The sequence below is a fragment of the Triticum aestivum genome, chromosome 3B (assembly GCF_018294505.1).
Source record: "Triticum aestivum cultivar Chinese Spring chromosome 3B, IWGSC CS RefSeq v2.1, whole genome shotgun sequence".
NCBI classification, from domain to species: Eukaryota; Viridiplantae; Streptophyta; class Magnoliopsida; order Poales; family Poaceae; genus Triticum; species Triticum aestivum.
In genome coordinates this window covers 563,571,680-563,578,701 of record NC_057801.1, presented here as the reverse complement: position 1 = coordinate 563,578,701, position 7,022 = coordinate 563,571,680, and the positions used below count along the sequence as shown (strand labels likewise).

At 41.5% G+C, this 7,022-nt stretch overlaps 1 pseudogene; it reads left to right on the top strand.

Moving 5' to 3' along the window:
* Positions 1-277: 277 nt before the first annotated feature.
* On the top strand, positions 278-6,607 carry LOC123070933 (double-stranded RNA-binding protein 1-like; annotated as a pseudogene).
* The last annotated feature ends 415 nt before the right edge of the window (positions 6,608-7,022 follow it).

The window sequence follows — 7,022 nt, the reverse complement described above, 5'->3', positions numbered from 1 at the left end:
CCCACCCGGGACATAGCTCCACGGAGGCGAGGCGAGCTGGTCTTGATTACACAATAGCAAAATTGCCATCACGACATCTAAATCGGGACGGAGGGAGTGGTTGATTCATTTTCTTTAACACAGTTGATACATTTGTTTTTTTTTTCGAAAGGAGTTGATTCATTTGTTACTTGTGAATTGTGTGTGCAATTTACTCTTCACAACATAGTGGTTGCCCGGAGCGAGACCCTGACAACCGCCGTACTGAAACACGCGGATAAACCCCAACCCACCCACCAAACAAACGTCGTGCCACTGAACCGAACCCACAAAGGAGCGCGAAGGAGCATCAATCCAGCAGAGGAGTGGGAGCGAGCGGGCGAGGCGCAATAAACGTGAGAAGTCGAATCCAGCGAGCAGATCAAAGCGAGCGATAGCCCCCGGAGAATTCCCCATCGGGAGAGGCCGAGTCCCAATCTTCCGCGGCAATGTCCAAGGCGCAGCTGAACCAGCTGTGCCAGCAGCGGCGGTGGCCGGCGCCGGACTACACCCACCGGAGCGAGGGGCCGGCCCACTCGCTGAGGTTCCGCGCCACCGTCACCGTCAACGGCGAAGTGTACCACTCGCCGGACGACGACGACGGGTTCAGCACGGCCAAGGAGGCGCAGAACCTCGCCGCCAAGGCCGCCTTCGAGCGCCTCTCCGCCCTCCCGCCCCCTCCCCCGCCGCAGTCCGGTGAGTGCCAGATCCCCCAGTTCCCTACTAGCGGGTACATCCGGGTCCTTACTTGCGCGAACACTTCGTGGTCGGATTTTGATTCCCAACTTTCGGTTTCAGGTTTTGTTCCCGAGTAGCGCCTTACTTGCACGATTCGTGGACGGCTGTTGGTTCAGGATTCATGAGTGCAGTTAGCCTTTCTGGTTACATCTAGTTCATGTCCACATTAGGTGCATTTTCTTTTCTTTTCATCAGGGCCTGAACAAACTGGGGTACCATCAACTGTAAAAAGGCTTAAGCCATTATGATGGCGATTGAGATTCTAGTAGAAATGGATGGTTTACGAGTGGCTATATTGAGATTCTAGTAGAAATGCATAGTTTATTGTCTATTGAACCAGTACGAGTCAACTTACACTGGTATTATCACCTCGCAAAAATGAAAACTTTACTGGTATTATCTTCACAGACAAATGGAAATGATGCTCAGTTTTACCAGCAGGAGTACAATGCATTCATATCGGTAGATAGACTCACCATCACCAGCACACAATATCATTTGATTTGGTAGGGAGTTACTGCATTCATTTTCTCAAGGACATCCTGTTGATTTGGTAGCTATCTGATTCTGAAACGGTAGAAGTTTGGTGACGCTATAACGAACATAGTGAATCTGCTCGGTGGAGCGTGTACACAGTAAGCTACAGAGAAGCTGTGTTGAACTCACTCGTTCCATGTTTGATTTTAATGTGGGCATATAACTGCCTACTTTTGAATAAGTTCTCTCTGTGTAGTAAGATCCTTATCGTAACTGACAGAAACGTCAATGATATACATGCTCACCTATCAGTAGTATTTTTTTTAGATTTTGTAAAACCATTCAACCGCATATAAGTGCCAACAAATATTATCAGTGTTCAGCTAAACCCCATATTGCGCTGTAGTTTATCCCTCTTGGAACTAGATACGAAGTTATTTCCTTATGACGAGTAAAAAGTTGCACTTCTGTTGATACTTTACTTTCTGCATACATTGAACATTAAAGGCACTTAAACCCCATATTGCGCTGTAGTTTATCCCTCTCGGAACCCCATATTCCTTCACTACCTATGTAACTATATAAATGTCTCTCATCCCTCAAATTGATTTTATTTTTACACCTCTCATGCTGCTGTGAAGTTCTTTATTCTTGCCACTAAAAAAGTTCTTGATATTCTTTCACACTTGTTTCTCTATATTTGCAGTACTAACTATTCTGTATGTTACAGAAACCCAACTTCCCTACAAGTCTCAGTTGCAAGTTCATGCTCAGAAGAGACATAAAGATTTGCCTTCATATGACACCATTCGAAGTGGTCCACCTCATGCACCTCTGTTCAGGTCTACAGTAACCATAGATGGGCGCAAATTTGAAAGTCCTCAAGACTATCACACAACAAAGGAGGCAGAATTTGCTGCTGCAAGAGTGGCTTTAATGTCATTGTGTCAAGAAGCAAACCCATCAGAGCAAATGCCGGTTGGTTGCACCTATTTTTTATTCCTATGGATGGCTTTAATTTGCACCGGATTACCTATGCATCAGCACTAACATCCTTCAGCATTTATCTGTATTATTAGTAAACGTGTTCTCCCATTTTACAATATTCAAGAACTGAGTAAAAACTGAATTGAAACTATTGACTTCATTTACACTGTGCGGAAACATTGTCAATTTTCGTCTAATAAAATACTCTACCTTTTGTAGGTTGGATCAGCTTCATGTATTTCTTTGCCTGGAATCCAGATTAATCATAAGCTTCAATTGCAAATGTATGCTCAGAAGAGAGGAAAACAACTGCCTTGGTATGACCGTATCCAGGAAGGTCCATCTCATGCACCTCGGTTCAAGTCAATAGTGACCATAGATGGGCAAACATTTGAAAGCCCACAGTATTGTCATACAATTAAGGAGGCGGAATATGCTGCTGCAAATCTTGCTCTGGTGTCCTTAGCCCAAGAAGTAAGCTCAGAGGAGCAATTGCTGGTTGGTCCAGTATTTAATTATGGAAAAATTTCTTACCATCGCCTCACCTATTTATGATAACTAATCTAATCGCCATCATTTATTTGTATAACTGATAAACATATGATCCATTTTCTCGAATTGAATAGATTATTAGATAACACCTAGGAGCAATGCAAAACGAATTGTTACTGGTACATATTGGAACAGTGAAGTATATTGGATGACTTGGCTTTTGTAGTGAAATTTTAACAAAAGCAACCTTTTAAGGGGAACATAGGACAATGGCTTTTACATGGAATAGTTATGGAAGGGCATGCTATAGTTTCTAATATCTTAAATAGCTTGCACAGACAAAAATATTTCGTAAGGTATTTGCTGTATTAGTAAATACTAATTTGACGGACCGCTCTACCTTTTGTAGGTTCAAGGAATGCAATATACAAATCCCCGGCATGAATTAGCTGAGAAAGAAGGCTCTTCCTTGCCTGTCTGTAATACTTCATCAGATAATTTAAAAGATTCCTCCATCTCCAAATCAACTGTACACACTCAAGGCGAAAGTTTTCAGGAGGGACCTGGTAACAATAAGAAGCAAAAACAGATGACGGTTGCTGCTTTTCAACCTTCCAAAGACAGTAAGTAATTTAAACTCCTGAAATGAAGCTTCATACTGGGACGAACTTGACGAGTAGTTTTTGGTGGTGTGTCAGATTAGAGAACTTTTAAGATGCCCCCAAATGATTAGGGACTACCAATTAATATTGATCTAATGGCTAAGATGATGTATTTGTTACCTTATAGAGGGTAAGCGGTCACTTTGACCTTATCAAGGGTAATGTTGTCTCTGCAATAGTTTACTCCACGTTAATATGTACTCCCTCCGTTCGGAATTACTTGTCACAAAAATGGATGTATCTACAACTAAAATAAATCTAGATACATTCATTTCTTGGACGAGTAATTCGAAACGGAGGGAGTAGGATTTAAATGAAAATTGTTATGTAGGATGGACATGTTGATACACATTATTATGGCATAACCAAATCATTAATGGCATTAATGTTTGACATGCAGACCATATACGTAATAGAATGCATTATAACCTTTTTTAGTTCATCCAAAACTAATGGATTGAGAGAGAAAATATTTAAATTTAACAAATGTCTTAAACTAACATGTCTGAATGGTAATGGATTACTATGGTTTATTCATGCCCTCAAATTTTATATCTTTGTTATATTTCTAATCAAGTGATGTATGTATTCCAAATTCATCATTTCATCGAGCTATTTACAAATTTGTGTCATTGAAATAGCCTGTCAAAATTATGACTTCCATTTTATCGCTCGACGAGTGTTTGCATACCATCCTGGGTACAATTTATTGAAGGAACACATCTCTAATCTCTTGCAAAGAGTTTGTCAAAATCATAAGCCACACCAGCTATCAAAATCATACATGACACGTACTACACAGCTGTCTCTCTGTTCATGAGCATTAGGAGGCACATTTGTCTATTCATTACTTATGGCTATGCAATCAAGCATTTCATTGTAAATAGGATGCATCGATTCAGACCAATTAATTGGAACGTGATCAAGATCCCATTGTAATCAATTGCCAGATTGTAACCATTTTTACCAGAGAAAGCTGGTTACCATTTGTTATGGAAGGATTCATGCCAATTATACATGCCTTACTAAATATGATACCGGTTGCCAGCATTATTTCATTAAGGTCAAAAGTAACCTCCCTCAATCAACGGCTCAGATTTAAACCTTATCTTACCTCTGGTGAGGTAGGTGGAGCATCTTAAAAGAGCTCATCAGATCATTAGCTCCTTAAAATAGGAAATTCCTGAACCTCGTTGACAGTAGTACTTCCCAATGATCCTTCCCCTGAAACAGAAATCCTCTAAATGACAGTATTACCACCAGCCTATGCCTAATGTACCATTTGTTGTATGCCCTCCACTATGAAAATGATAGAGTCAATAACGAGACTAATCTGATTTCTCTAAGCATAGCCTCAATAGCTCCCCAACCATTTTTTTGCTATACTTCTACTTGTATGCGATGCTTTAAAATTATGCTCTGCATATTGCTTTGTGGATTATATTTAAAGGTTTCTATATTCAATTGCTCCCACCTTTTTTTTCTCTTGAATGCACAATCTCTCGTGGAACTTTTGTGCATGGCCACCAACATTTTTTCTTTCTTCTAGTAGGGTCACAGATGCAACAAGGAACCGAAACCCTCACTGAGCAAGAGGTCAAGACTGTAGAACAAGTGACGGGCAGAATGACTCTAATGCTAGTGAGTTTTCTGCCTATCTTCCTATCTTTTTTTTTTAAGAAAAAGCTTCCTCTTTCTTTTTCTACATACTATTGACATGTGATGAAACCTCAGTAGACTTCTTCTGAACCAGCTTCTGGTCCACGTTCCTGTTTATAGTGTGATTTCCGTAAGAAACACATGACCCATATAACAGAATTTTTATGTGACAAGTAAACTGCGGGTGATGTGTTTACATACTAATAACATGTGAATTTTATATTGTTATCCATCATGCATGTTTCACAAGTTCTCTGTTCTACAGTTTGGACAGTTCACTGACCATGCAATCGTAGATCTTGTTTTGGACATTGTAGCAATCCAAATGAACTATACCTTTTCTGTTGATTGTTATCTTGTATGTATGTATTTGATGTCAATGATTGTGTCATACTGCAATATGAGTTTGTATTTGCTTGTAGTTGATATCAATGATTGTGTTTCTCTTTGTATCTATTTATCTTGGCTGTTCCATCTATTGACTCATATGGTTTGGCCATTTTGCAGCTGAGCATGATTCTTGCTCTGTTGGCTCCCGTATTTATCTTCCTGTTGCTGACAAAACACAATCTCTTGATGAACCTATCAAATCTGGCAGTATGGAAAATGTTAAACCAGCTGCTCCAGAGCCAAGCATCAAGGCTGAAGTAATCGACTTGACACAAGAATGCAGGTCACCCCCGTTAGTTTCAGTGCCACCAACTGATATGCTCAACCTTGTGGCAACAACAAGTACAGTGCCTGTTGCTTTACAATCTCCTGTTGAAACTATCCAACCTGTCAAGATGGAAAATGATAAACCAGCCATTCCAGAGCCAAGCACCGAAGCTGAAGTAATGGACGTTGCAGAACCAAGTGCTGAGGCTGAAGGAATGGACGTTGCAGAACCAAGCGCTGAGGCTGAAGTAGACGTTCCAGAGCCAAGCATCGAGGATGAAGTAATGAACTCAACTTCAGAACACACATCTCTCCCCTTGGGCTCAATGCCACCAACCAATACTTCCAGCCTTGCGGTGAAAGCAACTGCAGTGCCTGTTGATTCTGCCCGATGCAGTTACTCGATGTCAACTAACCGAATCCAGATCTACCCATGCCGTCCTGACCTGAAATTACCAGAGGGGGCGACCGTGCTTCCCTTTAGTGACGACAAGTGGGTGGCCGTGAGCTTACCTTTACCTTGAACCCTGAAGGTATTCTTAGCTTAGTGTCCCTTGATTTATCAGTCTCCTTTGCTCTCTGCTAAGCTGTTTCCTGTGTCCAAACCCAAAATGCAGGTGGTAGCACCGCGGCTTTAGGTCCATAAGAGACGGAGCCAGCCAATGCACCTGTCATGTCGTAGGTTGTAGTTTCACCCCGAGTTTAGTTCCACGCCCCTCCCGTGTTCTGCTAGTAAAGTTGGCGAATCGTATCCTCACCGCAACTCTAATTATTCTCCTGGGACATCGTTATTATATTGATGTAAGTTATGCTATCTAGCCGATGGTACTGAGCTCGACCATCTCACTGAACCTGGATTTGTGTTGTTGCCAAGTTGTCACTTTTAATTTAGAAGACTACGAACTTTATTGGGACCATTCGGAGTTTTGATCTTGAGCTTGCTCTCTGGTTGGCTTTCTATTTTGTTTAGACGGCCCTCTGATTGTAGATATGCCGGTCGGCCTTTGCTCTCTCGAGGCATGTTGCACGATTTTTTCTTCTTTCTTCCATTGCTGTATTTGCATTCATAGCGCTGTGTGGTCTATTCTAAAGACACGTCATTGCTGAATACCCTAGAAAGACTCGAGAGTTTTAACTGGCCACACTTCTAGCTAGTTTTTTTTAAAAAAAGGAGGATGACCCCCGGCCTCTGCATCTGGGCGATGCATACGGCCACTCACTTCTAGCTAGTTAGTCTTGAGTTCCTTTGAGACACTCCGGAGTCTGACTGTTCTTATTAGGCTTAACTTTGCCGTTTGTATTTTGGTTTATATGCTGCTTAGCTTGAGAAAT